The sequence below is a fragment of the Brachionichthys hirsutus genome, chromosome 12, assembly GCF_040956055.1.
Source record: "Brachionichthys hirsutus isolate HB-005 chromosome 12, CSIRO-AGI_Bhir_v1, whole genome shotgun sequence".
Classification (NCBI taxonomy): domain Eukaryota; kingdom Metazoa; phylum Chordata; class Actinopteri; order Lophiiformes; family Brachionichthyidae; genus Brachionichthys; species Brachionichthys hirsutus.
In genome coordinates this window covers 5315051-5340153 of record NC_090908.1, presented here as the reverse complement: position 1 = coordinate 5340153, position 25103 = coordinate 5315051, and the positions used below count along the sequence as shown (strand labels likewise).

At 41.5% G+C, this 25103-nt stretch overlaps 1 non-coding gene across 1 annotated transcript; it reads left to right on the top strand.

Annotated features, from left to right (window-relative positions):
• Positions 1-43: 43 nt before the first annotated feature.
• On the top strand, positions 44-152 carry trnal-caa (transfer RNA leucine (anticodon CAA)). Its single transcript has 2 exons — positions 44-81; positions 107-152. It is a non-coding gene; the product is annotated as a tRNA-Leu (tRNA).
• Positions 153-25103: the final 24951 nt, after the last annotated feature.

Sequence of the window (25103 nt, the reverse complement as noted above, 5' to 3'; positions counted from 1 at the left end):
AGGTCCTGTTAAATACGTTCCCCTATGAAGCGTGCTTGTAGTTGTCAGGATGGCCGAGTGGTCTAAGGCGCCAGACTCAAGGTTCTGCCTTCCTACGAGTTGGGGTTTCTGGTCTCCGTATGGAGGCGTGGGTTCGAATCCCACTTCTGACAATATCTTTTGATTGTTACGCACTGCTTACACAACTTCAAAAATCAGATAGAATTTAAAATGTTATGAATGTTATCAGTACATCAGAGGTGTAAGCGTTGCGTTGCAGTCACGGATGAGACGAAGTTGTAGAAATTATTTGCATTTATTTCTCAGAAGAATGATCAGATGATTCTGCTTGCCAGAGGCACAGGTCAAAATCCAAAATGGTAACAAATGTAATCAGTTCCTGGTAACATTCCCAACATTTCATAAAAAGTTCCTCCAGATCCGTCCAGAACGTTTTGAGTCATCTTGTTGACAGGCGGCCGGCGATTACACAAACCTCCTCCGAGGTAAAGATATAATTTACAGCTGCTTTATCCGCCACGCAGACATGGGGAATACGTTCAAACTCTGCACAGAACAGAATCAAATCCAGAACCTTCTCACCGTGAGATCAGTATTTACAATTTCGACAACCTGTAACAGGAAAACGTCTGGCTCCCTCTCGTGGTCAGGTCTCAAATTGCAGAAGAGTCGAAGAACTCACCCGACAGACCTCCAAGGATGAGCTGTCCCTGGCCTCAGGTCGTTTTCACACTGTCGCTGTTTGGTCCCCTTGAAACGGACTAGTCATCTTGACTTTCAAGTGTAATTCATTCCTTGACTGAGATCGTAACTCAATTTGCTCTTATACCGCATGGATTTTAAAGGAAATGCAATCAATCTGTTTCAGCCCCCCGTCCCCAATTTATGTTGCATGTCTTTAGATGAAAAATATGTTATTATAAATACAAACATTGAATAAAAACAAAACATAATGAAAGAGAATGTAAAGAAATAACTGGTTTTATTACAAAGTGTATATAATGCAAAAGTTTATTTTTGTTGATGCTAATTAAAGGCTTGGAAGTAAAACAAGAAAGTTACTTTTGCTTTGGTTTATTCTAAATTTCTAGTGTCCATTTGAGACTGAGGCTGTATACACTGAACATATGAAGATGAGTAAATGGGTAGAGAAATGTCTTTTTGCTTTCTATGCAGAAGTTCTTCAATTGTCTTCTTGGGATAGCTCTTCACTGCTTTTTCTATATGACAATGTTTTTGCAGTAAGAAATCCAGCTGCTCACAACATCTATCCCAGTTCATCTTCTATATCAACAGATGATTCCTTGAACATGTCCCAGTCCGAAGCGTCGAGGCAGGGCTGAAAGATCCTTGTGGCTGTTTTCACACGACTTCTGTTCCTTCTCAGATTCAAGATTCAAGATTCAAGATTCAAGATACTTTATTATCATTATGCAAACATAATAAAATCGTGTGAAGGCCCACGGCTTAAGGCACACATCATAACATAATCAAAATCAGAAACAAAAACTAACTCTTAAGAAACAATATATACACACACAAAGAGAGTAGTGGGAAACTTGGGGCTGTTTCGATGAACACAAAATGGATATTCTGCAACAAATGCTGAGCTGTGTGTGTTCCCCCGGGCCCTCCTCGACGACCACGAGCGCCAGCTGGACCACCAGCAGTCCTGGTCCCTCCACCACAATCACTGGCCCAACAATAACCAGTACTGCTCCCTCCACTCCAAATGTAATCCGGACGAACTTAGTACCACCTGGCCCACAAGCAGTCCCGGACCATCCAGCTTGATCACTCACCCAACAACGAGCAGCACTCCCCCTCCACAAGTTGGATGACCACAAGTGACGGCCCCTCTTCAATGACCATGAGTGCCGGATGAACCACCAGCAGTGTCCGTCCTTCTAGCCAAAGGAACTGGCACGGCACGTAGCAGTACTCCTCCGTTCACCACAAGATCAAACCCGACGACCATGGACCTGCCTCCATTAATACACTTTGATTTCCAGGTGTAGGAAAATGTGTTAATTGCAGAATTAATGAAATGTATAATAAATGTATTTCTGTCTTGATTAAATTAGTTTTTTTTACTGATACTGGCATTTATCTTTATTTATTTTATTTATCTTTATTTTCCTTTATTAGTTTTTGCTTAAATACATTTCAAGGGGTAATGCAAACAAAATTGATGCATGAATTTTAAGAATGTATGACTGATTTTCTAGTTAATTCCCATTAATTTATAATGGGTAATATCTTGTAAAATATGCGTTTAATTCACTCACCCAAAATTGCAGTCATAAAGGGGTCCGATAACCACTATTATGCCAAATGTGTTCTGGTTTCTGGATGTGGTCCAGAATGAGGTGCGGAAAGAATATTACATTTTAATATTGAAAACCTCATTTATGATTCCTAAATCGGTAAAAAATACACATCAACTCAAATTTAGTTTTACCTTTCATGGTTGGTGTATAAAGATACAAAGAACAATTTATAACCTATGATGATGATCCAGATCATCATTTGGATGGTGTCAATCCACTTATAAGGAAAATTAGCTGCTTGGCAGAGGTCTGCGCTCTTTGAGTGCTTTTCTATTTTTCTATGTTTTAACTAAAAAGCATCAACCTCTGTTATCCTGGATGTTATGGCTGTTTAATACACATTTCAACCCAGTCCAGTGAAAAATCTGATATTTTGAATGAATTTGAATCCATAGAAAAGCAAAATTATTACATTTATCCATTGGAAAAATAAAAACAATTCATTGTTTAAAATGTTTGTGTGTTTAGAGAGGTACCATTCATTTGACAATTGTTAATTTTGAAAGACTGTTTTGTATAGTTTGGAGTACCGGTATTTGCCTTTCCAAATCTGTAGAAATTATTTACAACTCTAGATGGCAGTCTAATATCAGCATTAAAGGGCAATAATTTTGGGGAAAAGACAGTAAGATAACATGAGCAACATTTTGGGAGCAAAGAATTTGAGCAACTCCAAATTATTAAATATTTTCTAAAGGCATCCTGTGTTTCCGCTGTACAGTATATTCCAGTCCTGTAGAGCAAGTACAACAAAAACCACAGTAGAAAATTTACAGTGGGTGTTGGTTTCGCTCTAATTTTACTTTCAATATAAAGCCATTGATTTACATTTATTATGTGATTTCTTTAAACAACATTTCCATAGCAACATTACTGTATTTTTGCTTTCACATTATACTTGTCTTGTATATAATTGTCATTTGCTTCCACTGGCAGTGGTTTAACTGAATGTTGGCAGAATAACTAAAGAATAGTTTATACATAAACAGTTATACCAATTTTGTGTTAAGAATTGTATTTTTGGATTGAGGAACCAACCAGTATATGGAGGGAGAAATGATTATGCAATAGTAATCTTGAAAAACACACCCCACAACTCTATTCCTGGATATTAATGATGTATTTATATTTACTGATCTTATAATAAGTCACTACCATTTCTTGGCCACTACAATTTATGCAGAGGTCCTGAAAAACTCCCAAGTCAAGGTCCGTTGCTACCATCGGAGTGGACATGTCATTTGCAATGACATAACAGCATATTAAACACTCCGCAATTAAATTGTCTTTTTTTCCCACAATATCAATTCAATTTCTATATATTTAAAAATGTAATGTGGAAAGTTTCAAATGATCACATCCTACTTGGTGTCATAAAATTCAAGTATAGACATATTGTCCAGGCAGAAGGGAATACGTCAATTCACCAGTGTGAAAATAAATAGTCTTCGTCTTATTTTGTGAATTAAACAATGTTTAATTGTTATTTAATTGTAATGTGTTTCTGAGTCATGCAGCCAAACCACAGTGTTACAGCTTTTTAAATTGATACATTTTGTCAGTGCTGTAAAGCTAATTTACTGACCAGAACATGTTATTTGCTCTGTCTTAGAAAGTGCCTGGAACGTCAGGGCCCTGTTCTCCACTTCTCCAGCTCGGGCCCTCTGTGCTGTCCTGGCATGCTGATGAAAGGATTAGGCCCCAGAGGTGGCATTGAGTCAAGAGCACCCTAGAGAAAGGGAAATGCTTTCACGGATGATGAAGTACATACCAGTTTCAAACACACCCATTTTTTCTGATCAAAGAAAAATCATCAGTTCAAAATGTTGTCATCACAAAATTGCTTTGGTTTCAAGTTTTAGATGGGCTTAATCTAAGAACGACTTGCAAGAACACACTGATTCTTATGCAGCATACAAAACTGAAATGAAGCATCACCATGTTTAGACCTGACTCTAGGCACCCGCAGGGGACCGCACTGTGAGGTTCTCAGAGTCCAACATGGTTCATAAAGCTCCAGCAGGGCACTGATAACAAGTAACTTGATGCAAGTCCATGAAAAGATGTGTACAAGTCAATTCTTTGAGTCAGTGCAGAGACCTGACTACTAGACCAATATGGTCATACTTCCTAATTTTGTTGAGGACTCGAGCTGCAGTATTTTTTCTCCATTTAACCAACATATATCATAAACTAAACATTCATTTACGTGTAGATGGACATTCAGTAAGTTGTTATTGGAATATTTATTATAAATTCCATTCAATTCAGTTTTATTTATATAACGCCAGATCACAACATAAAGTTATCTCAAGGCACTTTACAGGATTAGCAGGGAAAGACCTGCAGGGAAACACAGAACCCAACTTGACCCACAAGAGCAACGGAGGCAAGGAAAAACTTCCCTTATTACTGATCTGTCCATCCATGCTAAACTGATTTTTCAGACGTCCCTTTGCCCAGAAACACTTTCCAGGTCATTCTGGGGGATTTTGGTCCTCGGCCAGATAGATACAAACTGTCCTGAGATGGTTCCAAGACAGGCTCTCCTGCTGGTTGAGGACCTCCAAAATGAGGCATTCAGGAAGCCTTCTAATCCGATGCCGGAACCACCTATCGTATTTTTGATATTGCCTCCATATTTCATCTTGACTAATCTTGGTCAACAGTCTATTGATAAAATAATCAAACCATCAAAAACTCAAACAAGTGTTTTAGGAAGCACATTCCATGCATAATTCATTTGTTAATGCAGACATTAACAAATGATGGAAGGTGGTCTTGTGCTGTGAATGTGATTACAGAGACGTGCATCTATACCTCTGCATCAGGAGGAGAAGGTTGGGCACAGACGTCACAATATGGGCTTTAATTAAGACCAACAGCCTCTGTAAAAAAGGACGGGATAGAGCAATTAGTTCTATAAAGGAGAGGAAAAGAAAGAGGGAGGAATGAAGAGAATTGTGAATTTGACACATTAAATGGTGACCATCATTAGCATGTGGCTTTGTAGAATTGGGGTGTATTCATTGGGTCCTTGAATGCATATTGCTTCACTTCTATGACCATGCCCCCCCCACCTCTCTTCTTCTCAGTCTGTCAATCATCGGCATGGCCACCTTTCACAATAATAGGCACCCTTGCCTCCTTTACTTATGCAGATTCTTCTGGTTTTCTGTTCCTTCATCTTTTTACCCCATCATGCTGCCTGGAATGGAGTCCCTGGAATCCTGCAATCAAAACAAATTAACCTTGTTAAATAGATGTTGGAACAAAACAAAATGTCAGACACATTGGTACACTCAACACCAATGCCCAACAGCTCACATCCCTGCATGGGACCACACGTAAACCAAAAACAGTGCAGCAGTTCCTATTAGGTGTCTGTGGACACATTAAAAACTATTTATGATTGAATTTCACTGTGATTTTGCTGAAGACTGGCCTCAACTTCTGTTAAAGTTGACTTTCACTCAGCATGTTGTCTCTGCTCTGAGCCTGGAAAAGAGCAAAGTAGCCAGCCAGCCAAGTGTGGTGCCTTTTCCTCCATTGTGCTGAGATCACCTCATGCCTTTCCGCTGTCACATTAGTGCACATCAAGACACAGAGCAACACACAAGTCACAAAGAAAGGCAGGATGTCCTTTGGGTCTTACGTCTGTTCAGCAGTTTCATGTTTTCCGTGTGTAAAATTATGATATTTCCACCAAGTTTCTCAGATTGTTTTGTGTTTGTCTGCAAAATACCTTGAAAATTACTATTTTTGTCTGAAGAAAAGACAACATTTACCGTTAGCGTTAAAGACAAGAAGACAAAATTAAAGTTATTCATCTATTGAAAATGTGTCAATGGATTTAGTTAATTATTTGGGCAGGATGGATCTAAAGTGCTGATTCTTTCACTTTCTCAAAGAGTGTAAATATATTTGTTCCCAATATTACTAAACATTATCAGTTAAGAAAAATATATCCATGCATGGGCACCTCAGTGTTCCACCACTATGTACAATTGATCCAGATCTAAATAATAATTTTGATGTGATAATGCTGCTGACTTTGGTAGGGAAGATCGGGGGTTTGAATCCCGGTCAGGATGGTAAGATCCAGTTGGCCCTTAGGCAACACCCTTCACACGACATGCCGGTTCCTCGGAATGAGCGGAACAAGAAAAATAAAGTCACACTGGCTCGACCATCGTCCAGGTTAAGAAGGTTTGCGTCAGGTGTTGGGGAACCAGGACACCTGATGACAAGTTGACTGCTGGAACAAGACATAGGTGGAGCAGGTAGCAGGGTAACAGGGAGTGCTACTACAGTAGCAGCAAGCAAGAGGGGATATAGCACCGCATTATTTAATAACGCTGCATTATGTGAAAATTTAATACATTTTACATACAAATTTAATACATTTTTATTTCATTGTGTAATAACACTGCATTTTGTAATAAGTTGTTACATGTTGCACCAGTTATTACAAAATGCAGACGTTTAATTTTTTTTATAAACAAAAAGTGCACTAAATGCATGTTACGGACACAAACATTATCAGTGCGCTGTAATGTCAGCAGACATACACATATCTGGAATATGTGTATGTCAAATATGTGCTAATCACAAATATGTGATTAGAAAGCAGAAAAAAGACAAAAATAAATATAGAATAGAAAAAACTTTATTCCACTTCCATTTGTGTAAATGCAGCATAGATGTCATTTTGATGGTTTATTACATAATGCACCGAATAATTACATTTTCTTCATTAAAAAAAGTTTAACATCTGCATTTTGTAATAACCGGTGCATTATGTACAACTTATTACAAAATGCGGCAAACTTTATTACATATTGCGTTCAAGAATTTTGTTATAAAATACGACAAGTTATTACAAAATGTGGTGTTATGACACAAAATAATAACTTTTCACATAATGTTGTGATAAGTTATTACATTTTCCCATAATGCAGTGCTACAGGGTACATGCAGAGAATGTGGGAAGAATGGTTGCTTTGAAGTCCCACATCCACAACTAGAAAGACAATCAGAGCTTGCAGACCCTCGCCTCCAAAAGACTATTCGATCTTGTGAGACAGTAAACAGGGCTTCCGGATCAGAGGGGCCAAACCTGCTCTAGCTTGCTGCTCCGGAACGTACTACAAGACTCCTTCTGGACTCTTTTTCCCATCATGCCATTCGTGTCCCTCCCTCTTAAAGTGGCAGTTTACAGCACAGGCACAATTCCAGATGTAAAAATAATTCTAGAATCTGGATGCAGATCCGGATCAACGCCATTCTCGGGGAGGACCGAGCCACGGACAGAACCTTGCTTGTGTAAAAATTTCAAGTCGATTGGGTTACTGGTTTTTGAGTTATGCGCTCGGACAGACAAACAAACAAACAAGCAAACAAACAGACAGACAAACAAACGCACCCAATTGCAATACCCTCTTCTCCTTTTCGGTGGGGGTAATGAGCAATAAACAACTACTAGCTCAATGTTCGAATATCCGCAAGAAGAAGTTGCTATCCCAGTTAGAGATTGATGAAGCACAATGTGCCTCAAACAAAATGGGTGGCAGGTGCTGATGGGGGTGAGGTGGTTGGGTGTAAATCCCGTGTGATAGTAAATCCCGTGTGATAGCAACATCAGAAAAAAGAACACGAAAATGTTCAAGAGCTGAAGGAAGAGCTGGAGAAAATGTGGTTCGAGAGCCAACAGTGATACCAGTAGTAAAGTTCATTTCAAGTTTCAATTTGACAGTTCAGAAGTTATATCTAGATGAAAAAGAACATTATGAATGTTATGTTATATTATGCGAGCCCAACTGGGCCCAGCTGTTCTCGCCACCTTCTGGCGGAAGGCACTGGGTAGGGTCGTGAGGGCAGTGCTCTGAGGGTGAACTGGTCCTTCTCCAGCCACCAGGAAACACTTCATACGTCATCTGGACTGGGACTGCAACAGGTGAACCGGTGGACTCTCCAACCCAAGCCCCAACAAACTGAGCCACTGTCACCCTTATTACCGTCATAATTAGATTTGCACCATCCACATGGTGAACTGGATCATCACCAAAAGGTTATAAATTGTTCTTGGGGTTAGGGTTTATACACCAACCATGAAAAGTGGATTGGACTTGATGTGTATTTTCAAATGATTTTTGAATCCAAAAATGGGGTTTTCAAATTTTCCTAATGTCATTCTGGATCCGATCCTGATGAAGTTTGGTGGTAGGATAGAGGTCCCCACCCTACATGACTGTGTCAAATTCCATAAACATTGGTCAATAATCAACCGAGATATTGAGGAAGAAATTTCGAAGCCCCATTGACTGCAACGTTAACAAAAAATTCAAAGTGATCCAGAATCCAGGATCTCTTCTGGATCATCACCAACATTTAATAATCTGTTTCTGGTAACATTCCCAACGTTTTCTGAAAATGTCATCCAGCTCTGTTCAGAACGTTTTACGATATCTTGCTAACAGAGGGACGGACAGACAGACGCCGGCCTTTACACAACCTCTGCCTCACCTTGGTGGAGGTAATAATGTCCAGTTTTTGGCTTACATCATCACAATATACTTCCAGTTAATGATGTAGAGGCCTCAGCTAGAGCGAGCCTGAAGAAAGAAGTCCAAGATTGAGTGGCTATTTTTTTCCACCTCCTTCACAACTCTAATCTTAACTGATCGCAGCGCTCCATCTCTGCCTTGTTAGTCACGTCCATCTAACTTTCTCTGACCTGTTATTTCAATCTCTGACCACACACAGGCACGCTCTTTGCTTATTTCTACACATGGACATTCATACAAGGTCATAGACAGGAAAATACACACTTGTGCACACTCCCCTACTCACCAGCAATTTGTTGGCCTGTGACATCACATTGTGTGTTAAATCCATCCTGACACCAGGCTGCAGCTTCGTTAACTTTCCTCTTTAATGAGCACTTTAATTGAGCTGTCTAGCAGGCCACCTGTCGGCCGGCAGACTCATTACCATACTAATGGACCGGGATTGTTGCTGTTCTGACAGCTCAGGCTGCATAGCCTTAACAGACGGGAAGGGAAAGGAGAGGGAGAGAGAGGCTAAATAGAAAAGGGCCACCCTGAAAGGGGGGGATTACCAGAGAACAGGATAAAGAATAGAAAGTATAACGAGGAGAATGGGTTTAGGTGTTGACTTTAATAAGACTAACAATGTTCTTTCTCTCTCTCTTTTTTTTTTTTTTAAACAAATGTGGTAAGAAGACTAAAACAACTCTGCAATACTTACCAACAAGTATTATCTGTACTTCCGATTGGTTTGGAGAAAAGACTAAAAGCACACCATTGACCACCCAGTGACCACACCATTCACCTTCATTACCTGTTATGATTTGATACTACATAGACATAGTGACACACAAATCTACACACATCCCTACTGATGGTCGTAGTCGGTGACTGTCCCACCTGCCTGTCACGCCTCTTCCTGTTTCTCTCCCTTCTGTTAACTTTCTGTTAACTTTGACAGCGGGATGTTAGAGAAAGGTGCTTGAAAGCACAAATGGAGCAAAGCCTGAGAGCGAGTTCCAGCAGACAAGTGGGGCTGTACAGCTACACATTATGCTACCATGACAGGCATTATTCTCAATTGTTATGAAACACAGCCTCTCAGTTTGGTGGGCTATTTAGGCGGTGTGATTTCCCACCTCCCCCTCTGCCTGCTGATATTGTGGCTGCTGCTTGCATATTACTCCTTGCACCACCACCTGTAAACTCTCTAGTTCATTGTTTATTTTTCATGAGTTAGCTATTATGAGTAACAGCTACCTTCCCTGGGGTCCATATCAGGGGTGGTCAGATGTGCATGATAAATGTTGTGTGTGTGTGAGTGTGTGTGTGTGTGTGTGGGGGGGGGTCGCTCTATATTCAGACAGTACAGAACGTTTCAACGTACATGCACCCCTATGCTCAGACACCTATTTTATGAAATAATTCTTTGAAATCATTAGTTCAGATTTATTTGCCACTCTGTCATGCTATGATGATTGACAATATAGTTCAGTAAATTTAGAAATATATTCACAGATTCGGACTTCTGACATCAATAACTCATTGGCAGGGGCGTCACTAGGTTTTAAGGACAGGGGGGGCTTAGCCCCCAGGAGATGCACAGGATGTGAGCAAATGTAGCGTACGAGCACAATACCTCACAAACGGCTAACAAGGACTGATAAATTATACATTATTATTATTTCAGTCTGTTTTTCAATACAGTACAACAACAAACAGTTTTAGGGGGGCTGAAGCCCCCCTAAAATAGGCCTAACGACGCCACTGTATACGGCGTTCTGCTCACTGGGAAAGGGACAAACGCTGATTGATAGCGGATCGGTCTGCGTTCAAAAACAGTGTCAAACCAGTCATTTCAGTGGGTAAGTGGCAAACATACATGTCTATCTATCTATCTATCGCCTAGGCAACGCAGATGAGGCAGAGACACTTTTCAAGTGGGGTTGCTGTATTTTGCTGTCAAAAACAGCAGCAGGCAAAAGGGGACCGCACAACGGCCTGTTGTGAGATCAGGAAGTAAACGTCCCTCTTTTAAATCGCGTTGTCAGATCGCTAATTTTAGAAACACTTTGGAGAAGATGGCTGAAAGAAAAAAAGACGAAGTATCGTACTTTTCACTTTGTAGTCACAAAGCCATCACAAACCAAACATCATCAGACTTTCACTGCTTTAAAAACATCAAAAGCAGATTTCCTGAGATCAAAGGAAGCAGGATTATATATTCCAGAATTGGAATACGTGTGAACTACAGACAGAATGGCTGAAAATATTAGACGTTTTCCTGAGAATATTCATACTCTGGACGAAGAAACGATTCAAAGTTATATCGATGAGCTTGACGAAAAACGAAAGAAACTTACTGCTATGAAGGCAGAACTATGTAGAGATGAACCTAACGACTGTTTGTGGCTTAATGTAGTATTAGCAACTGCTGCTTTTGTAGGAGTGCTAGCTGTAGGTTGGAGCTATTTCAGCAAATGAGTTCAGATTTCTTGGGATCTGCAGCAGTCTCAGCAACAATGTCTGGGAGACACCTCCTCCAGCTCGTCCCACAGCCTGCTTGCTGTGGGACGTCCAGAAAATAGCGTCCAGGAGGCCAAAATAGATGCCCCAGCCACCTCAGCTGACTCCTCTCAATGTGGAGGAGCAGCGGCTCTCTGAGGGTGCACACAGCTACCCCGGGAAGGAAACTCATTTGGTCCCCCTTCTTGAAAAGGGGAACCACAACCCCGGTCCAGAGACACTGCCCCCGAATGCCATGTGACTACCTGCCATTTGACTTGACAGACCTGATTCACTTAGTTAATGGAAATATTTATCCATCTTTGGTATTAAAGGGGACATGTTATGAAAAGCTCACTTTTCCCGTGTTTCTACACTATTATGGTGATTTTGGGTCCTTATCAACCCCAAAGCATTCAGTCAATCCTTCGTAGTTTGGATAGGTCTGTAATCACCTCCTGAAACATGAGACGGAAGAAATCGCGCCCACTGTGACGACACAGCGAGCACCCGCTCGTCTGCTTGTGCACACAAATGTGAACAAGATGTGTGTGCACATGCGTGCGCACGTACCCATGACGCCCATCCACGCTCCACGGCATTCTCCTTGCATAAAGTTTATTTTTGGTGGTGAAGTTCTGGTGAAAAAAAAATGTTTTAGTGTGTGGTGAACACTGAACGAGACTTTATGGAGCGGGAGACGACAGCGATAGACATCACCGATGTACGCGATACTGCCGGCGCAGCGCCGATCCGTCGGAGTGACGAGGGAGCAGAGCTGAAAGGCAAAGTTCTCCATTTACCGGTCGATGTCCGTTCCTGCCCTCACCTGTGACCACGAGCTTTGGGGAGTGACCGAAAGAACAAGCTCGCGGGTACAAGTGGCTGAAATGGGCTTCCTCCGTAGGGTCGCTGGGCTCTCCCTTACAGATAGGGTGAGACATTCCAGACGGGAATAATAATTGGTGAAAATGCATCCAAAAAGAATTATGAAGTAAATAAATGTTAAGTAACTCTACATCCTTATTACATAAATTTGTTTTACAAAGGTTTGTCTCCCACTTTAAATGTGCATCTGTTTTGGAATTAAAGGAAGATTACCACCATTGTGAAAGTTTTTTTTATTTAAATAAGCTGACAGTTATGATGAAAGTAGTTTCATCATGATATACATGGAAAAAGGACTCCTAAATTCAAACAGGAAATCGTCATCCCTCATGATGATGTCATGCCTCTGGTCAGTAGCATCTACTTTTTCTTCTTTACCACATGACTACGTCTTACTTCACTCGGATTACACTGTACTAACTCATGTGGCCGTGTTTTATGGAAATATTAATTAGATACAACAGTCGCATTGCTGATGAGGCCACACCCATAAAAAAATAGAAGGACAAGATGCATTTTGTCAAATCACGCACTGGGTGTCTGAGCCGAGCCATCAACACTCTAAGGCAGGGGTCAGGAACCTATGGCTCGGGAGCCAGATGTGGCTCTTTTGATGGCTGCATCTGATTCTAATTTTTTTTGTTTTGTTTCACTCTTTGTAACTTTGCGCACGTGCAAACCGGCGACAAGAAAGCCGGTTCGCTATGAGGCACCGATCAGGAAGTCCGGCTTATATACGGCGTTCTGCTCACTGGGAAAGGGACAAACGCTGATTGATAGCGGATCGGTCTGCATTCAAAAACAGTGTCAAACCAGTCATTTCAGTGGGTAAGTGGCAAACATACATGTCTATCTATCTATCTATCTATCTATCTATCGCCTAGGCAACGCAGATGAGGCAGAAACACTTTTCAAGTGGGGTTGCTGTATTTTGCTGTCAAAAACAGCAGTCAATTTGCAAAAGGGGACCGCACAACGGCCTTTTGTGAGATCAGGAAGTAAACGTCCCTCTTTTTAATCGCGTTGTCAGATCACTAATTTTAGAAACACTTTGGAGAAGATGGCTGAAAGAAAAAAAGACGAAGTATCGTACTTTTCACTTTGTAGTCACAAAGCCATCACAAACCAAACATCATCAGACTTTCACTGCTTTAAAAACATCAAAAGCAGATTTCCTGAGATCAAAGGAAGCAGGATTATATATTCCAGAATTGGAATACGTGTGAACTACAGACAGAATGGCTGAAAATATTAGACGTTTTCCTGAGAATATTCATACTCTGGACGAAGAAACGATTCAAAGTTATATCGATGAGCTTGACGAAAAACGAAAGAAACTTACTGCTATGAAGGCAGAACTATGTAGAGATGAACCTAACGACTGTTTGTGGCTTAATGTAGTATTAGCAACTGCTGCTTTTGTAGGAGTGCTAGCTGTAGGTTGGAGCTATTTCAGCAAATGAGTTCAGATTTCTCGGGATCTGCAGCAGTCTCAGCAACAATGTCTGGGAGACACCTCCTCCAGCTCGTCCCACAGCCTGCTTGCTGTGGGACGTCCAGAAAATAGCGTCCAGGAGGCCAAAATAGATGCCCCAGCCACCTCAGCTGACTCCTCTCAATGTGGAGGAGCAGCGGCTCTCTGAGGGTGCACACAGCTACCCCGGGAAGGAAACTCATTTGGTCCCCCTTCTTGAAAAGGGGAACCACAACCCCGGTCCAGAGGCACTGCCCCCGAATGCCATGTGACTACCTGCCATTTGACTTGACAGACCTGATTCGCTTAGTTAATGGAAATATTTATCCATCTTTGGTATTAAAGGGGACATGTTATGAAAAGCTCACTTTTCCCGTGTTTCTACACTATTATGGTGATTTTGGGTCCTTATCAACCCCAAAGCATTCAGTCAATCCTTCGTAGTTTGGATAGGTCTGTAATCACCTCCTGAAACATGAGACGGAAGAAATCGCGCCCACTGTGACGACACAGCGAGCACCCGCTCGTCTGCTTGTGCACACAAATGTGAACAAGATGTGTGTGCACATGCGTGCGCACGTACCCATGACGCCCATCCACGCTCCACGGCATTCTCCTTGCATAAAGTTTATTTTTGGTGGTAATGTTCTGGCGAACAAAAAATGTTTTAGTGTGTGGTGAACACTGAACGAGACTTTATGGAGCGGGAGACGACAGCGATAGACATCACCGATGTACGCGATACTGCCGACGCAGCGCCGATCCGTCGGGTGACGAGGGAGCAGAGCTGAAAGGCAAAGTTCTCCATTTACCGGTCGATGTCCGTTCCTGCCCTCACCTGTGACCACGAGCTTTGGGGAGTGACCGAAATAACAAGGTCGCGGGTACAAGCGGCTGAAATGAGCTTCCTCCGTAGGGTCGCTGGGCTCTCCCTTACAGATAGGGTGAGACATTCCAGACGGGAATAATAATTGGTGAAAATGCATCCAAAAAGAATTATGAAGTAAATAAATGTTAAGTAACTCTACATCCTTATTACATAAATTTGTTTTACAAAGGTTTGTCTCCCACTTTAAATGTGCATCTGTTTTGGAATTAAAGGAAGATTACCACCATTGTGAAAGTTTTTTTTATTTAAATAAGCTGACAGTTATGATGAAAGTAGTTTCATCATGATACACATGGAAAAAGTGTCTCAGAGGATTCCTAAGTTCAAACAGGAATTCGTCATCCCTCATGATGATGTCATGCCTCTGGTCAGTGGCATCTACTGTTTCTTCTTTATCACATGACTACGTCTTACTTCACTCGGATTACACTGTACTAACTCATGTGGCCGTGTTTTATGGAAATATCAATTAGATACAACAGTCGCATTGCTGATGAGGCCACATCCATAAAAAATAGAAGGACAAGATGCATTTTGTCAAATCACGCACTGGCTGTCTGAGCCGAGCCACCAACACTCTAAGGCAGGGGTCAGGAACCTATGGCTCGGGAGCCAGATGTGGCTCTTTCGATGGCTGCATCTGATTCTAAATTTTTTTGGTTTGTTTCACTCTTTGTAACTTTGTGCACGTGCAAACCGGCGACAAGAAAGCCGGTTCGCTATGAGGCACCGATCAGGAGGTCCGGCTTATATACGGCCAGGGGCGTCACTAGGTTTTAAGGACAGGGGGGGCTTAGCCCCCATGAGATGCACAGGATGTGAGCAAATGTAGCGTACGAGCACAAAACCTCACAAACGGCTAACAAGGACTGATAAATTATACATTATTATTATTTCAGTCTGTTTTTCAATACAGTACAACAACAAACAGTTTTAGACAGTAACAGGATGTTTCCAGCATTAACAAGAAACAAAATGGCTAAAATTACAAGCTACTTGGTGGATGGAAGCATCAAAGAACGCCGTCTGTTTCTAAGAGTCGATCACTCTGTTGTGATTCTGAAGCTCGTCTTTTTCAATGACTGCAAGACTGTGAAGTATTTTGTGGCTCGTTTGACGCAGCCAGGAATGCAACCGACGCAGTGAAACCAACGCAGTGCAACCAACGCAGTGCAACCGACGCAGTGCTAGGACCTTTCAGTAGGACCAAGCAGCTGCTTACGGGCACCGTAGGACAACTTTGGTAGAACCTTCAGAGAAGGAAACATGTCTGAATCAAGGAGGTTGTGCAGAGACAATATATCTTTGGGAGAACATCCAGCCTCTGTTTTCTGGCCACCAGAACCTCCTCTGTTTTCAGGCTGGAGTGTTTTTAGAGTTCATTCAATTGTGATCCACTCAAGAAGTTCTCACATTTAGGACACATTTAAATCTTAACTCAAGCTCGCCAACCATCCTATCCACACAAGGGAAAAGTAACTCTTTTTTCACTGTGTCTGAGTTCTAGTCAGTGCGTGAACCTGCAGGTTTCTCCAGGTTCTGCAGGTTCCTCCATGTTCTGCAGGTTCCTCCAGGTTCTGCAGGTCTCTGCACCTGATTTAGGGAGGCTTTGGGCGTGGCTCAGGGCTGTAGTTCTCCCATACAGCTCCATATGCATCTGTGCATTTCCCTTAAATCTATCACACAATAACTAAATGTTACTACCAGCAGTGATAAACTTACTTTCTTGAAAAACTTTCTTATATCCATTCTTCATCCATCCGTTCACGTTCTTCTCCTAAAGCTTCAAACACGCTGCAGGGACCGACGTCCTACAATTAGCGCGGTCACAGGGAAAACGTGGACTGGAGTTTCAGTGATGCAAGCATTCTCTATAAGAATAGGTGGAACGGGTTCTCTACCTTTCGTCATGAAGTGAGGGGAAACTGATTCATGATCAGATTTAAGTAAATAATGACAGGTTACATGTTCTTAAACATATATTCTGGTGGCTTTAATAGAATATGTCCGCATTTTTTGGTTACTGAACAAAACAAAACAAAACAAAAAACAATTTTTTTATAAAACAACCCAAAATTATTTAGGGGCGCTGAAGCCCCCCTAAAATAGGCCTAACGACGCCACTGCTCATTGGTGATACGTTGTCAAAAAAAAACGATGCCTCTTTCCCATCATTGTAGGGTAGACAATATACTACAAGCTCAGTTTTTTCAAAAGTAGCTGTCTTGCAAACTGCAGAAATAACATTGGTGTCTACGTGCAGCCGGATGTGAGACGAGTGGAAAGGGACAATCTGCAAATTGCAAAACCGCTGCAACAGCGAAGAGAGACACAACACAGATATTCAATAACTTTTATTCACTGTAATGTCACCAAATTTACTAGAGCCATCAAATGGCTCCTGCTGATCAATTTACAACACTTGGTTTGATAAATTATCCTCTACCTGCTCTCACTGCAGATCACAATGTAATCTGCAAACATCATATTCCAAGGAACTTCCTGTCTCACCTCATCTGTTCATCCATCACCATGGTAAACAAAAAGGGGCTCAGAGCTGATCCCTGGTGCATTCCCACCTCTACACTATAAACTTCACTGTCACTCCTACTAGTTTGTGTAGCGTGAAGGTGGTTGCAGGGTGTGCCAGTGTGATTGTCTGCCCCGCCCTGATAGTTTCCAGCTGTTCCCTTCACCTTGTCTATAGAGAAGTCTAGTTTTGCACAAATTTGTTTTCTGTAGCTTTCTAAATCTTTGAGGTTTTTTCTCAATTGAGTGATTGTCAATTGATTTTGCCTTTCTTCTGAAAGAGTGATTTTTCTTCACACTTTGTTAATAAAGAATGTTTATTTATAATTCATCGTGATAGTCGTGCATTTGGGTTCAGTTCTAGTTCGGCTGTCACATTTTGCAGTCCCTTTATCATTATAATGGTCTGATATACCAAAGTGAAACTGAAGCTGAGGCGAAGCAGCAGTCTATACCTGGTCAATAATGGAGTAATAACAGGACAAACATCATTCTCATCAGCTTCTTCTTCAGTCTTTACCACAGCAACATTATCCCATCTTTGTCCAGTCAAACTGTGAGGACCTTTAAAGTGTCCTTTCAGATCCATCCATCTTCTTCCGCTTATCCGGGGCCGGGTAAGATATGAATGCGCTATATCCATTTATAGCGCTCTTCCCACCTTTGCGGTGCTCAAAGCGCTTTACAGCAGGCCTCACATTCACCCATTCACACTCCAGTGGACGACTGCTACCAGACTCACTGGGAGCAATTTGGGGTTCAGTGTCTTGCCCAAGGACACTTCGACATGCAGACAGTCAGAGCTGGGATTCGAACCACCGATTTACTGATCTCTGGACTACCCACTCTACCAACTGAACCACAGTCACCCCCTGTGAACTGTGCTTGTTTAACACAAAATCTGTAATTGCTGTCAGAAGTCAGTGATACTGTCATATGAGGACCTCTGCTGGAAAGCTGCATGTTTGGTGAGCGAAGTATCCCAGCCTAGTCCTGAGGTGGTACCAGCAGAAACGAGATGATGACACGAAGCATTCAGTCTAAAACAGGTTGTTTTTCTCACGGTTTCAATTTGCATTTACCTCCTTTATACATCAGCCTGAAATGAGTGCTAATCATAAACTATTTTGTGTGTCTGATACCGATCTTTTCTTTGATTTCCCATGATGATAGATGGGATTAGGGCACGTCGTTGCCCTGAACCTCTAAATCATACTTTTTAATCCATCACACTTATTCAAGGACTCCAACATGGATAGGGAATAAATCATTTTGTACATTTTAGACTGTTGTGTGTTTTACCTCTGTGTGTGTGTGTGTTTCATGGCCTTTAGGAAAAAGATATTGAGGTGAGTCATCATAAATGCCTGGATCGTGTCTGTGCCTGTTGGTTCCAGGTTTGGGAAAAGAACTCTGGAACCAGGACAGGAAGCAACTGGAAAACTAGGCTTCTCTTCATTGTGGGGTAGAGGATACCCCAAATTAAGTCTGTAATTAGTTAGAATCACCAATTCTGTATTTGAAATTCGGTCTATGAAAAAAGGACGAGAGACATGAATTCTTTGTTACCAAAAGACGATTGCTGCATCACAGCTTCTTCACATTTATCACACGAAAAGAAAAAATGTTTTTTTTTTTTCACTAGCATCATGTACAGTAGTGCAAACCAAATAGATTTTCTGCAGAGGACTTCCCTGCTCTGACAGACTTCAGAAAAGACAGAAATGATGCTTTGCTGCAACAAACGGTTCAAACATTTTACAACACATTAAATTATCCTTCAAAATACATTCAGTTTTCTGCTTTACTGCAGACATCCTGAGTATTGCACAACTAAAACATGCATGTCTAAACACAACGCAATAATAAAATGGTAAACAGAGTGTGTGTTTATTGCCCCTTCATTCTCATTTTACAAAGACCATCTGGGTTCAGCGGTGATACTACAGGCACGCATGTGAAATCTTTGATGTCGTCTCTGTGGAAGTCATTAAATGTTGCTTTTTTGTACAATCCAAACATATATTGGATTGGATCACACTTCAAAACAAGAGCAGATGCTGAACGGCAAATCAGAGCAGTTCAGTTTAATCCTTCAGGAATCAGTGGCTCTCAGTGGCCTCTATTTTTTTGTAACAATTTCTTCCTTTCGATCCCTGTTTGGACGACGCGGAGCGCCCGGTCCTTATTGCTCCACTCCTTATTGTTGATTTTCTGACAGGGAGAGATAGGTTGTTTTTTTGTTTTAGTTTGAACACACACACGGCGCAGCGGAGGATCCGGCTGCATGACCATCGTACCATCATAGAACATAATTTGTTGTGTATCAAACAAACAAACAAACAAAAAACCCCACAGGTTTAGAAAGAAGCAAAATAATAAAACAAAAGGGCTTTGTCATTTTAGTCGCACAAAATACTATCCCCAACACATCAGCATGTTTTATTCCATTAGTTGGAGTTTAATATTTACTGTCACTTGTCCAGAATTTACTGTGTATACAGTAGGGACTAATTAATAATGATGGTTAATGTGATATTTTTAAAATGTATTGATTATGATTCTTTTTAGGAGCAACAACAAATATTTTTTTTAGATGTGATCATTTAAATGACCTTAGCATATGTTGTATGTAGGAGGTCACACACAGTCCAGAGTCCAAAATAAAACTGACAACACATTAGAATTGGTGGTGATGGTGGTTATTAATTTACGGGTCTAATCTAAAGAGGTGCAACAGGTTTTAACAGTCCCTCTTGACAAATAAGATATTACAGGACATGGTAATCAGTTTGTAACCCAGACCAATTTAGTCTGTAATCCAAGCGGCGTGCGCACTCAACTGTGAATATGGGGGCATATGTGTCTTGTTGCTCTCTCCCTCACTGTGTTTTGAAATCTTCGTCTGTGACATGTAGCATCATGGGAGTTAATGGGGTGCGACTCTGGTAAACAAACAAGGTTGGCTATGGGGGCAAACAAGAACAGTGGGAAAAAAGACCCGCCTGCTTCGCTCAAAGCTGTCTGAAAAATGTCTGCCCTTATGAATATGCTAATCCCAGTTTACCATGAACAAAAACTACTCGTTAATTAATCACCAACAATGACCTCATTTAATGACAAAATATCTGTTGTTAGAGACAAAGACAAGAGTTTGCATGAGAGTATGATTTAAAACATGGACTTTCAACGGAAACAAGACCGCAAGGGCTTTTTTGAAATGCTCCTCTTAGACAGGATGTTTGACTTTATTTGTACTGTAATACAAGCTACTGTGTGACTGTACTTGTACTCTAACATTCTATCTAATAAATATATTCATCATCATCAACAGAACTAGAAAAGCACTTAGAGAGCACAGACCTCCGCCGGGCAGCTCATTCTCCTCCTAATTGTATTTACACCAACCACATGGGGATCTGGATCATCATCATTCTAAATTGTTCTTGGTATCTTTATACACCAAAAGTGAATCAGAGTTTATGTGAATTTTTAACAGATTTTTTAATCCGTAAATGGGGTTTCCAATGTTAAAATGTCCAATGTCAACCTACATGACATGACATGATTCCATAAACATTGGTCGATAATCAACTGAGATATTGAGGAACACATTTTGAAACTCCATTGACTGCAATGTTAAAGACAATTTCAAAGTGATCCAGAAGCCAGGATCTCTTCTGGATCAGCACCAAAATGTAATTATTCGTCCCTGGTAACATCCCCAACGTTTCCTAAAAGTTTCATCCAAATACGTCCATTGTTGCAGGCATATTCTTTATCCATAAAAGTAAATGGTTGAAGACGAAAATAATAATAATAAAAATAATAATAAAGGAAAACTAATGAACAAACAATTGGGGCAGCTACCTTAATTCTGAACGAGTAACATGTACATGATGTAAGCAATTACAGTTCAGAAATTCCAAAAAAGATTTAGAATCTATTGGTGAATACAAGTCAGTGCACTCCAGACACCAATAACAAAATGCAACAATAATACATTGTGGAATCCAGTTGACAAAAGTGAAAACACAACAATCAGAATTGATAACAACATTCACTTCTACCAGAAATTGCATCAGATCATCAACAAAGATCACTGATTGGACAGCGCCCCAGCTGTCTAACGACTGGGGGAGGGGGGGGGGGGGGGGATTAAATGAATGCAATATTGAATAGACAAAGAATAGACACTGATGCTGAAGGTCAGAGGCGGCAAGCGCTTTAAATCAGACATGGATACAGATTCAAATCATGCAGATCATTGTTATCCTGTTTCTCTTTCACCCCCCCCCCCCCCCCCCCTTACTTAATGATGTTTTTCACTGAAGCAAAGGGAAATTAGTTAAGAACAAATTAGGGATAGTTTCGGACTATTTGACAACTCTTTCCTGCATTCTTGTCTACCTGCCATTTATAGTTTAACTTCTCTCTCCCGTCTTTACAGCTGTCCTGTGGTCATTTAACAGGAAGCATTGAGGCCCAAGCAGAGAGCAGGCAGCAATTATGTTGCTAAATTTGTGACATGAGTGAGATAGCTACAATATCAAAAGGCAGACCTGAAGCAAAAGGTAAAGAGAGAGTGAAGGGGGTGGGAGGATGGAGAGAGTGTAGGAAGGAAAGCAGGACTGAGAGAGAGGCAGAGTAGGAGCGATTTGTTCTCATTAGAGGAAGGCGGGCCACCTCTCCTTGTTACAAGCAAATTAGGCTGACAAGGAATGACACGTTTTCTCGTGTGTGTGTGTGTGTGTGTGTGTGTGTGTGTGTGTTTGTGCGTGTGCGTACGCACGCCTAAGGGTTTCTGGTGAGGAGTGTTGTGAATGAATAAGACAATGGATTTACCAGGTGTGTGATGGAGACTGCTCTCATAATAACAGCTCCATTGGTGGGAAAACTGTGGGAACACAAAATCAAAGCAGAGATGTCGAGAAAGTTACACCACCCCCCCCCCCCCCCCCCCCCCCCGCCTCCCCAAAGAGTGCATAGGTGCCATTTTACTGAGTCAATAAACATTTGGTAAGTCACAAGCTGAGGTACAATTATTTTTACATTGAGTGCTTGCTGGTGGTGCGGTGGCATGGTGGTGCGCTCGGTAGCCTCACAACAAGAAGGTCCCGGGTTCAAATCCTACCCATGTGGAGTTTGTATGTTCTCCGCGTGTCTGTGTGGGTTTTCTCTCGTTTTCTTCCACCTCCAAAAACATACGATTTAGGTGAATTGGTTGCTCCAAATTGTCCGTAGTGTGTGAATGGTTGTCTATCTCTGCGTGGCCCCGCGATGCACTGGCGACACGTCTGAGGTGTACCCCACCTCTCGCCCATAACAAGCTGGGATGGGCTCTCAATCAGATGATTGATTGGTATCAATATAACTTTACAGAACAGAAATATTCATGTTTACAGTCAGGTATTTTTGGTACATTTCCCAGGGAAACTCTACAAAGATTTTAATATGGCATGCTATGGCATGCCGTTCAGGAACTTATTATATATATATATATAAAAAGTGAAGTTTGAGAATATGGACCGAACTCCGATATATATATATGAAACGCTGATATATATTTCAAACACCAATATATGAAATGCTGCACCGAATATATATATGAAACGCTGATATATATTTCAAACACCAATATATGAAATGCTGCACCGAATATATATATAAAACGCTGATATATATATACACTCGTTGAATGATTGTTGACATTATCACGGCGCTGCTGCGATCTTGTGTCATTAATAGCCGAGGATCACTCTGAAGGAGTCAGCTCGAAAACTAGTGCCGGCAATCCTCAATAATGAGGAGATAATTAACGCCCTGGCGAATGTGTACTAGTAACTGGTGAATGTGTACTGGTAACTGGTGAATGTGTATGATAGGTTCAAGATTAACCCATAGAACCTATATACACATAGGAAAGAACAGACAGAGAATACTTTACTTGATACTCGCGAGGGGAGCTGGTCAGAGAAGATTCCGGTTACAATCTACCTAGGAAAGTTCTCTGCTCATCTCCGAGTTCCTAAGCCAGTCTCCTCGCCTTTTATTAGAATCAGAGGACCCTAGTTACATTGGTCCTGCCTCTCTGCGGGGAGGGGGTAGAGATAAGACAGCAATAGAGGCAGGACAGCTAAAACCATAGCTTGCTATAACATAGTCCTTCCTCAGCGATAGTCAGCCTAGTCAGCCTTGATGTTGACGCCAGAGAGGAATGTAGCAAGGTCAGAATGTCCGATCAGGCACTCTGGTTGCTTCTGCAATTCTCACAACGTACATGTTTCAACACACACACATTATTATAGTTCTTCAGAATGTACTGGGAAAGAAAGATGGAATACTTGTGACTACCATATGAATATACTTAGCAACAATAGATAATGGCAGTGCGATAAAATGAGTCTGACTCCAACACTAACATCGGCCTTCCTGATTATCCGTCAACACATTCTTCAGAGGAAGGGAGCGGCGGTCAGCACGTCCATACATGATTATAATTGTACAATATATTATGCATGATTAAAGAATATGCTTGTGATTAATGATGATGATATGAGTGAATCAATACAAAGATAATGACAGTGCGATAAAATACAGAATCACTCCACCAGTGTACTGGTAACTGGATTCAATACTCTTCTAGATGTTAAACTTTCCAGTTCTTGTCTCCGAACCGTAGTTGTGGGACACCGGGAAGATCTCCCCTCTCGGAGTTCGGTCCATATTCTCAAACGTCAGTTTTTATATATACCGTATTTTTTGGATTATACGTCGCTCCGGATTGTAGGTCGCACCAGCCAAAAAATGCATAATTAAGAAGAAAAAAACATATATAGGTCGCACTGGAGGATAAGTCGCATTTTTGGGGAAAATTTATTTGATAAAATCCAACACCAAACAACATATAGCACAAAGAACATGCTAACAGGTTTACCAAAATATCAGGTTTTACTCCGAATCACGAAATCCAAGGAAATCTTCATCCTCGGTGTCACTTTTGAACAACTCCCCCAACTCGGCAGGTAGACAAGACGCCGCTTCCTCTTCTACGTCGCTTACATCAGACTCGTCGTCAGTTGCAGTTCCAATTATTCCAGCCTTTCTGAATCCCGACAGGATGGTTACGGTTGTCACTGAAGCCCATGCTTTGTCGATCCATTCAATGACTTCCAGGAAAGTTGCATGGCGCATTCTCCCGGTTGCCGTGAAGCTGTGCTCTCCATCCGTCATCCACTGCTCCCACAGGTTACGCAAAACTGACTTAAAGCTCCTATTCACGGAGATATCAAGTGGCTGGAGTATTTTTGTTAAGCCTCCAGGGATGATGGCAGGTATGGAGTTGAAAACTTTTAATTTATTTTTTAACTGTGGTGTGATGTGCGCTCTCATGCTATCCATTACAAGCAGAGCTTTGCGTGCTCTAAAGAAGCCATCCGGTCGCTTATTGTAGCACTTTGTAAGCCACAAGTTCATCATTTATTGATCAATCCACCCTTTCTCGTTCACGGCGACTTCAACTGAGGAGGATTGGATTTTTGGCATGGTTTTTCGTTTGAAAATGACCATCGGTGGCAGTTTTGATCACCACTGTGAAGTGTGATCTCTCATGACCAGTTGTAACGATATTCACACTTTTTTGCCCTTTCTCTGCAACACTTCGGCCCATGGGGATGTCAAAAGTGAGGGGGACCTCGTCCATGTTAATAATATGATCCGGTGTCACGTTGTGATCACTTACATGCTTTTCAATGAACGCGCGGAAACTGTCAACCTTGGCTTGGAAGTCCGCTGGCAGTTTTTGGGACAGTGTCGTCCTTGCTCTGATAGAGAGGCGTTTGCGTTGCATGAAGCGGTAACACCAAGAAGGTCCTCCCGCAAAGCCGTTTATATTCACCTCCCTGGCAACCACCTGGGCGTGGAGACGCAACTGCACCGTT